The 10,050-nt window shown below is 41.4% G+C and overlaps 1 protein-coding gene across 3 annotated transcripts in view; it reads right to left on the reverse strand.

Annotated features, from left to right (window-relative positions):
* The window catches only part of LDB3 (LIM domain binding 3), a 137,112-nt gene extending 128,713 nt beyond the window's left edge, over nt 1-8,399 (reverse strand). For all 3 annotated transcript variants that reach the window (XM_087932224.1, XM_087932222.1, XM_087932218.1), the window contains exon 1: nt 8,269-8,399. The gene's annotated coding sequence lies outside the window, so the exon portion shown is untranslated. The remainder of the gene's footprint in view (nt 1-8,268) is intronic.
* Nucleotides 8,400-10,050: the final 1,651 nt, after the last annotated feature.

The raw sequence follows: 10,050 nt of genomic DNA on the forward strand, positions 1-10,050 counted from the left end.
TGGCTTGTATGTAAATATTATATTTATGTAGATATTGAATTTTTTATTAAAAAAGAGCAACTTTTACTCAAAATTATGCAAAGCAGGCAAGCAGATTGAGTTGCTCACAGAATCACAGAGTCACTCAGAGATCTACTTTTCTGCAATCTGCTACCTGAGTCTGCACTGAAAAGTAGAAGCTTCAGTCCTAAGGAAGGTTCAGCTCTGCTTTTAGATAAGCTACAGAGCAAGACATCCAACAGTTTCCTGCTTTCTAGCTAATCTAAATCTCCTGGCACAATAGAACCGTTGAACAGTTCAGTGGTGGGATTCAATTGTTTTTATTACCAGTTCTGTGGGCGTGGCTTGGTGGGCGTGGCAGTGGGAGGATACTGTAAAATCTCCAGTCAGAGGTGGGATTTGCCGGTTCTCTGAACTACTCAAAATTCCCACTACCGGTTCTCTAGAACTGGTCAGAACCTGCTGAAGACCACCTCTGAAACAGTTCCTGTTGCCATTTTTTGTGTGTTTTAGCCTCCAGGCCTCTGTTTATTTTTGTTGCTCTTCTCTGCACTCTTTCCAGAGTCTCAGTATCTTTTTTATATTGTGGTGACGAGAACTGGACCTAATATTCCAGGTGTGGTCTTACTAAGGCTTTGTAAAAGTGGTACAAGCACTTCGCGTGATCTTGATTCTAGTTTACTAGGATTGAATTGGCCTTTTAAATTTAAATTCAAAACACTGGAAGCAGCATGTCTTGAAATAATTTCAGGAAACGGGATGAGATTCTCATTCCCAGACACCGAAATGATGGCCGTCCTGGTGAATTTTACTCTTTGGGTCACGACTAAAAATGGCCCGAGGAAGAAAAAGGTTTCTGGAATGTTAATAGCAGCCTTTCCCCAGGGCCATGACTGCAATGGGCAGGAAGAAATGATCGGCTCAAGGTAACACCTTAGAATAGAAATGCCATCAGCCTCTGCAAACCAGTGCCAACTTTGTCACCACACTGTTCAAGGCTGAGGAGATCTGGAGTGGTAGCTCTGCTTAGGTTAGCTAGAGCTTCCTCAGAGCATGTCAGCGCTGAATCAAGGGACATAGGAGCCTTGTTGTCAGTCCAGGCGTCAGCTTTGGAAGCCATATTAGCAGCAGAAGCTTCCACGCTGCCACATTCCTGTGCCTAGGAAATTGGGAGGGGGGGATTTTGTAGAGTGTACTGTATGTAGTTAGCCATAATAGCATTCTTCCTTGCAGTCAAGGTCATGTCTTTCCTGCACCTGGGTGAGCAGTGGTCAGGGGAATGTCTCCAGTTGAGACGGATGGTGATTGGACTATGTGATGGACCGATGGGTGCAGGGGATGGATTTGTGTTTTGAATTACTGTGGGGAAAACCCAGAACTCTCCGATTCAGGTTTTTCCAGACGTGCCAGTATGTCAACTTTAATAAAATGGGACTTTGAGAAATGTCTGCCTCGGAGACTTGGTGTTGGAGTTGGCCTTTCTGGAACCTTGACCCCAGGTGCTACTCCTTGAAGTTGCAGAGGTTTAAAAACATCTTGCATTACAGACTTGTGTCAGTGCCTTTGATGTGCTGTGAGTGCCGTTGATCTCACTGGAGTAATTGTGCAACAGAGAACAACGATTGGTCTTCTCTCTGCACATGGTTTGCTGTGTAGGGTGCTCTTTTCTCAGCTCCAGGCAGTGTGTGCACTAACTCTAGGCGTGGCCTTTTTGTGTTTGTGAGAAAAGCCAGTGATACATTTCCACTAAAAACCTATTTTATTCTTGCTGGGTTGCAGTTGGTCAGGTTTTTCCAGATGCGGCTGCACTTCCCAGCAGTTCAATGAGGAGGAACATGGGAAGATGTACTTCATCAACCTTTGCATGGTTGATGCACCCTGGATCCCGGTGTTAATGGACTACAACTCCCAGCATCCTTCGCTGGCCCCCTATAGCCATATCTGGAAAAAAATGGCTTTTCCTAATCCTGAAAGAAAAGAACAGGGTGCATGAAGATTTCTCCAGGTTTCAAAACTTTTGGACAGCCCTTTGTCTGACATGATTGATGGTCTCCTTGCTTGAGTAGGGGATTGGACTAGATGATCTCCAAGTTCTCTTCCAACTCTGTTATTCTTTCTGACACATAATTATGGGTAGGGAATATGTGTGGAAGAAGTATGGTGTGAGATAATAAGAGGAGCAAAGGAGGGTTGTGTAAATGGAGTGTGAATTCTGTGTTTTTCTCACCTTTTCTCTGGAGTTTCTGCCACACTTAGATTTTTTTTCCCCCTGAAGTACAATACAAACAGCGCTAACTGAGGTAATAGCACAAACGGAGCTTGCAAAATCCAAGATAGCACACTAAAAATTGTATGTATTTATTACTTAGGAAAGCAAGCTCATTTCTTACACAGAATGAACTATTTCCATGACCTGATATAATACTTCTGACTTGAACACTGCCTGGAAGGTGTCTGGTTTATGGTTTATTACTTTGGGGTGAGGGTGGGTGGGGGTTTGGTTCCAGACTAGTTGGAAAAATAACTCACAGCTTTTCACTATGTTGGTTAACTGAAATCCAAGACTTCTGGAAGAAGGGCAACCCCATTTAACTGCTGACTGCCTTTGGGCATTATGTTGTGGGGAAAAGCCCACTTTCTCCAGGAACCATAACTTCTTTTTTGTGGTGGAATTTGAAGCACCTATGAAGCTCTTCATGACTTACTGTTCCCAGGGTCATGCAGAAGTTCTGTTTTAAGATATCACTTCAACTTAAGAATTGAGGAAATGAGAACTGCACATTTAGCTGAATAAAGGGGAGGAAAATGAGGCCAATATGTTCTTATTAACAAGAATACACACAATAAATTAAGTCTTATTCATTTTCCTATTATTTTGCTTGCAAAATCTCCATTATGGCTCCTGAGTATTCTTATACACTTTTAATGTTATGGTTAGGTCTCTTGAAAATTAAACGCTAAGTATAGAAAGATTTGGAAATGTCTTTTCTTTTCTCCAGAGCTTTCTCTGTTTAAGCTTTTCCAGATGTGGAGGGGGAAAAACCATGTAGGTGGCAGTGAGAATAAGCAATGCCTGTAACACCACCATACCACCACCACTGCCATTAAAAACAGGTCAGAAATTATCAATGCCGTCCACTATGAACATAGAGAACAAACTGAAGGAGTTCCACAACCATCAGACAAAGCTATGGACATTTCAAAATACCAGAAACACAAGAAGTTAGCTTCTTAGCATTTTCCTGTAAGCTAGAGATGGGACAGCATGGTATCATCAGAGGATCTAGCATTATCACTGAAACAAACAACAAAGTTGAGCCTCTGAGCAAGAGAAGTCCAATGAGTTGGAGATCCTTGGGAATGCAAGAACCAATGCTTAAGCTAAGATGGAAGTGGTGGACTTTTGCATCCTCTTTTTTTTTAATTTCTGTGTTTTGAGTTATTTTTAGTATTTGTACCATGTAGCATTCCTCCGAAGATGCCAACAAGGTGATGTCAAATCAAAATAACGTACATACCATACACCAAATGATAACAACTTCATAAAATACGGAGCTACCTGACAACCATTTAAGAGACCGGATTAAAACGAACGATGTGGCTTGTCTCAAAAACTGAGAAAGCATAAGTCAAGCACAACTATGAGAGTAGAGCACCTCAGACTTCTCATGTTCCTTTCTTATGCGCTGATGCTTCTATAAAGAATGAAATCTTGGAGAAATCTTGAAAATAGAGAAATAGAGGACGTTTAAATGCTTACCAAATTCTAGACATGTAAAATTTGGATGAGAGTGAAGTACAGAAACCAATCTCACCCTTAACATAGGCATGAACGCAACCTATATTGTCTACATTTCTCCACGTCTGCATTAATGTAGGACCTCTATTTGTTTAAAAGGCATGCTTCATTCTAGAGATTGACTGGAATGGTAGTAAGACAATAAATCCAAGAAGGTTATCATTGTGATTGTTCATCCTATTCCTGCAAAACCACATCCCAAGATACCTTAAGGAGAAGATAAATGATTATACCCATGTGTAAAGTGTTGGCTGTCTGTGATATATTCTCCTTAGGAGGCTCAGCATTATCCAAAGGAAAACTCAGCACAAAGAGTCATAAATTTCCCTACTTTAAGGTAGAATTTTGCTATTCTTTTTCTGAATATACTCAGGAAGAGGACATAGTCCTTTCCTCAGATCCTAAGATTGCTATCTCAGTTTCTGCTGTCCCTCAGACACGCAGGTCCATAAGGGTCCAGAAATATCCATAGATCCTTCAATAACTTAAACTATCAACACTCTCAATTGCCCTCTACTGTGGTCTCTTACTGAATTCAGAGTTATTTCATGCAAGGGAAGAGGCTTCTTGGTCATTGTCCAGGGTCCTGAAAGTGCTGAGTGAGATACAGCTTTACCGGATGTGGCACAGAATACCAGTGAACCTTTATGCCATGTTTCCTCTCAAAGAAGCTAAAAATGTCCAGAGGAAGATCTGAAATTAAGGTTACCAAATCAGACCAGTGTCCTGGTGTAGCTTAGGGAACCAAAACACTTAAGGTGACCAGATTAAGGGATAGAATTCAACGAATTTGACTTCTTTGGGATCAGTGCAATCCCATCTACCATTGACTGTACCAAGCAAGGAACAAGTGTCCCAGATAGGAAACCCAACACAAGTTTAATAGCTTGTAATGCTGAATCCATTGTTACAGGGTAATATCTTAAAAGCCTTCAGATCACTTCTTAATAGTTTAAGAATGCAAACAGTAATTTGGCTTTGATTTAATAATTAGGTCACTTTTTCAGAGTTGAGTTTTATTATAATGTTGAAAACAGAGAGAAAAATAGAGATTGGGAAGAGATTTACATATTAAATAAATCATAGTCTTTGATTTCTGTTATCTATAAATAAGGAACTTCAGCCACACACATCAAATGGCTCATTATAATTATAATGATCTTTCATTCTCTGGCTAGGACTATTTTGGGAAGAAAATCTACATAATTGATGCAATTGTTAGGAAGCCCTCTTAGAAAGATATATTGAGATCCAGCCAATTTTAATTACTGTTAGCTGTAATTGATATTATTATTATTTCTTTGCATTTATTTGTATCCCACCTGGTTATTTTATAAATAACTCATAATGGAGAATATAGCAATAGCACTTAGACTTATATACTGCTTCACAGTGCTTTACAGCCCTCTCTAAGCAGTTTTACAGAGTCAGCCAATTGCCCCCAACAATCTGGGTCCTCATTTGACCCACCTCAGAAGGATGGAAGGCTGAGTCAACCCTGAGCCTGGTGGGATTCAATCTGCCAAATTGCAGGCAATTGGCTGCAGCAGAAGTAGCCTGCAGTACTGCACTCTTACCACTGCGCCACTGAGGCTCTTATATAGCCAACATACCTCCGTCTTCCTATTTTCCACAGAACAACAACCCTGTGAGGTGAGTGAGGTTCAGAGAGGGTGACCGGATGAAGGTTACCCAGATGGCTTTCATGTCTAAGGCAGGACCAGAACTAACCATCTCCTGGTGATCAGCCCAAAGTCACCCAGCTGGCTTTCATGCCTAAAGTGGGACTAAGAACTCATAGTCTGGTGCCTTCTAGCCTGGTGCCTCCACCATTAGACCAAACTGGCCAAAGTGGTGGAGAAGGTGATGGCTCTCAGATGAAATAATTAATTTTCACCCTACCAAGTGGATTCTGATCTAGGTTTCGTAGAGAAAGTCTTCAATCATGAAGATGGATGATCTACCTTGGGAGAATGACTGGCAGAGAACGGACCTGGTGATGCACCTGGATTTCTTGATACCTTACCGATGTCTTCTTGCTGGACTACATGATACAGCTGTGAGATGGAGGCATGGTTTTGTGATGGCTCAACTCCTACCTTTCCGAATTCTGAATAAAAGCTGGGCTTGATGACCTCTACTTGGGAATTATTCGAGTCAATTATTCTACTTCCCCATGTTAATTCACAGGAAACAGTAATTCACACATTCAATGCCACTAGACTTCTGATCATACTTATCTGTATTTCTCCTTACTTGTGCGTCCAAGGTTGGCTATTTCCCAGATTTGCATCTATTTCCCTGATCCTAAGATGGCAGAGGTTTGGAGAATAAACCAATAACCTCACAACTCACAAATGCACTATTCATGGGATGGACAGTGAAAATGGTCCAGAAATAATCCAGTCCAAGAACCAGCAATGCTGAATAAGGCATGTGTGACTTTCCATATAACCCTTGTGCTAAAACTGCTTCAGGGAAAATTTAGAGGATACATATTTATCTAGTTCTTTTACTGCTGTAGCTGTAGATTTATGGTTTTTATTTAAAAATGGTTTTATGTATATTTTAAAGCATTGTAGTTAGCTACCTAAGCCATAAAGAGAGTGAGGCGAATGTAGAACTTTTAAATAAAATATAAGTGATCTGCAGTTCTCTTATATTAAAGACATTTTTAATATATAGCATCTTTCCTCAAAAAATCCTGGGACTCATCGTTTGGAGAGGCTGATGAGAATGTCATTAAAAGATTATTTTTAAAGCACCCAGGAAATGGATTGTGTAGATAAATAACTACCTAGCAAGTTTCAGAATAACTTGAAATATAGTCATCCTACCTTGAAAAGCAGCTTCTGTTTTAGAGGAAAGCTGCCAAATTAAAAATGTAATGCTCTCTCTCTCTCTCTCTCCCCCCCTCTCTCTCTCCTTCTCTCTCTCTCTCTCTCTCCAACAGCAGCTGCTTATAGTGTCAGAAATTCTGAGATTGCTAAATTGAGACTTGCATTACAATAATGGAAAAAATTTCTCCATGATGCCAGCAAGTCACTTAAATTACTAAAGAGACAAGATTTAGTTGGATCTGATCCGTTGGCTTTAGCATATGGAAGTGTTCTTAGTTAAAAAGACAAATAAAAATAGTGCGTGACTTAATTGCAGCTGATAATTTTCCTCTTCCTCTTTGTCCTTTACACTCTGTAGTAAGGCTTCCTCGTGTACATTGGGAGTTAGTGCAATACTTCCTATGAGATAGTCCAGAGTGAAAATCAGCAGTATTAAAACCGTCGCATGAATGAAATGTGCTCTCAGGGACAATATTAGCTCTTTATTAAACTTATATTTGTTCTTGAGGCATGGAATTATATTGCGCACATGCATGCCAAAAGAGAGAATGGGACCAGTAAAAATCTATAATTTAAACAAACAAAAATCTCAAATCTTTGTATGAGATGATGTACTTTTATTAAAACTTGAGATGTTATTTTGAGGATCAGAGGATTTTTGGTTTAAAGCTGAGGAGCGTACTTGAGGATTGACACATCTGGATAACACTTGGGCCTTCCGTTGATTAAAGAAAGTCTGCATTGATTTGATTTAATCCTTTGTGATCTGGTGTGTGAAATTTAAACTGTGCAACCTTCTGGCACAATGGTAAAATACAATCCTTGTTTCTGAATTTGGTCCGGATGGTTTCAAAGAAATAGGACTAAACTAGGTTTAGTATTATAAGTATTATAAAGTAGCATATATGGACTGCAAGGACCTGCAGCTCTTCCTGCTATTGGGAATTTGTGATTTAAACCTAATAAATCTGTGATTCTATCGGGGTGAAACAAGTTCTATGCATCTATTTTGGACTAAAGAGGGAGAAAACTGGACTGGGAAGGGAGCTTCCAACTGACTGTCCATCGCAAAGGTCTCTGTCAATCATCCCTTCTGGGACGCTTCTGCTCATGCATATTTGATCACTTATTTCCAGCTAAACAAAAGTGGTGCTGGGATCATGCAGGTTTCTTTACTGAAAGTGTGTGTGGGGGTGGGGGTGGATAAAGGTGCTGAGGTTGGGCCAGTGTTGCAAATATAAAAGCAGTTTTAGGTGTCTGGGAGAGTAGAGAGCCACATAGTCCAGGAGAGAGAGTGGGAAAAATAAAGAAAAAGAGGATAAAGAGCTAAACTGGGGGACTTTGTCAGCCAACGGTTGTGCAAGTCAGCTCCACAACCGCCTGGATCTGTTCTCTTCAAGCCAGCCAGAAACCTGAGCAAGCTTTGTAAGAAGAAACACAACAAGAAGCCAGAAACGAGTAAGCAGGCAGGAGAGAAAAAGAGAAGCGCCCAGCGGAGTGCTTGTCATTCAGAGAGTGCAAAACGGTCAGCGGGAGAGAGGAACTGAGGTCTGTTAGGAGGAGGAGGAGGAAGAAGAGGGTTAGTACAGCAGACGGCAAGGAAAGACAGACGGACGGACGGTCCTCTACCTGAGAGACGCTGGGGAGATGCACTGCACGCCTTGAGCTCCGCTTCCTTCTGTGCGTCCTCTCTACATCGACTTGACCTCTGCTATCCTGGTGACGCTGCCTATTCAGGACAAGGGAGGGGACGGGCAGGCATTTCCTTAAGGTGGATCCATCCCTTAAAGCCACAGCTGCCCCCCTCCCTCCCTACCCCCACCACTGCCTTTGCTCTCTGGGCAGGAGAATAATTGCCTCCCCCCAGTCAAGAGTAATGAGAAGGAAGAACTGTTGGGAGGCTGAAGCCTTAAGCCAGCAAGACTGGGGGAAAGGGTGGGGGTGGGGGTTGTAAAGGACACCCAAATATGCCTTCCTGCCTGGCAAGACCGGCCCATGAAACGTTCATCTCAAGCAGGTGTGAAGGAAAGCACACCTGTGTTTGACTCCAGGCCTACAAAATGCTCTTTGCATCAAATGCAAAGAAAGGACCTGGGAGAAAAGTTCCCTAACGTTAACTATGTTGAATTTTAAATTTTGGGATCACACCCAGCCCCACGCACACACAGAAAACGAGGGAGGGATTTAGAGCTATTTGTTTTAACACATGCATTTGGAAGCAAAAAAGTGATTCGCTAGTGAATGCCCCCATTTTCAGTCCGCTTGCAAGCCGACATGGTCTAACAGCTGCCCTTCTTTTTATAGTATCAGGGTCTTAGCCAGTACACACTGAACATTTCATGCTGGAAACAGAGGCATTTCCAGTGGGGGAGGCTTTTCCTTGTTACTACTCATAGCAAGAAGCATGGTAAAACTTTGAGGTGTCAAAACATTTGAGGAAGCAACAAAATGTCTAAGCAGGAAGTAGCTACTCCATGTCCAGTTTTGCAAATAATCATAGATTGGATTAACCAGCTTCCTTGACAGAACTACACATTTTCACTTTCCCATGTGTCTAATCTGATCTCCAGAGGACAGTATGATATCTTGGTGAGAGCAAAGGGAATCCTTAGATATCTCATTCAGCTGTTTTAATTTTGTTGCAAGAACCGATCCAGGTATTTGAACAATGAGTTTCCTCCATTCTTTGTTGACCTTCCAATTTTGTTTTCAGTGTCAAAGGGATACACAATTTTGTGATGTGCTGTTAAAATCTTGTTTCTAAGAATTGTTAGCTGCCCAGAGTCATGAACTGGAGATGGGGGACAGTACAGAATCAATGGAAGGAAGGAAGGAAGGAAGGAAGGAAGGAAGGAAGGAAGGAAGGAAGGAAGGAAGGAAGGAAGGAAGGAAGGAAGGAAGGAATGAATTAAGGAAGGAATGATGTTAGAGAGCAATTGTGTTAGAAATAATCCAACAAAGAGTTTTGGCCACCTACACTCCAAAGAGGACTTCTCCAGGTAGAACTTTGCTGCTGGGGTAAGAGTTCCATTTATCCTGATAAATGGAATACAATAGGTATATATTATGTTATGCCTGCATAGAAAAGATCAAATATAGGTCTCTTCCCCCACCCCCATCATTTTCTTTCTTTATTTGAGGAACAGTGTAGTAGAAAGTTACAATTTCTCTGGGTAATAAGGCTGCCAGTTCAATTAAAGTGCTGGCCTAGAAACCAGGAGATTATGAGTTCTAGTTCCATGTTAGGCATGAAGCCAAATAGATGACCATGGGACAGTCACTCTGTCTCAGCCCAGCCCAATCCACCTCACAGGAGGGTTGTTGTTGGGGGAAAAAAATAAGAAACAGAATTATAAAGTATGTTGAGAATAAACAATAGCCTAGTAAATGTGCATAGGCTGCTTCAAGTGA

This window comes from Pseudonaja textilis, chromosome 4, assembly GCF_049901715.1.
Source record: "Pseudonaja textilis isolate UNSWEBS1 chromosome 4, rPseTex1.2, whole genome shotgun sequence".
NCBI lineage: Eukaryota > Metazoa > Chordata > Lepidosauria > Squamata > Elapidae > Pseudonaja > Pseudonaja textilis.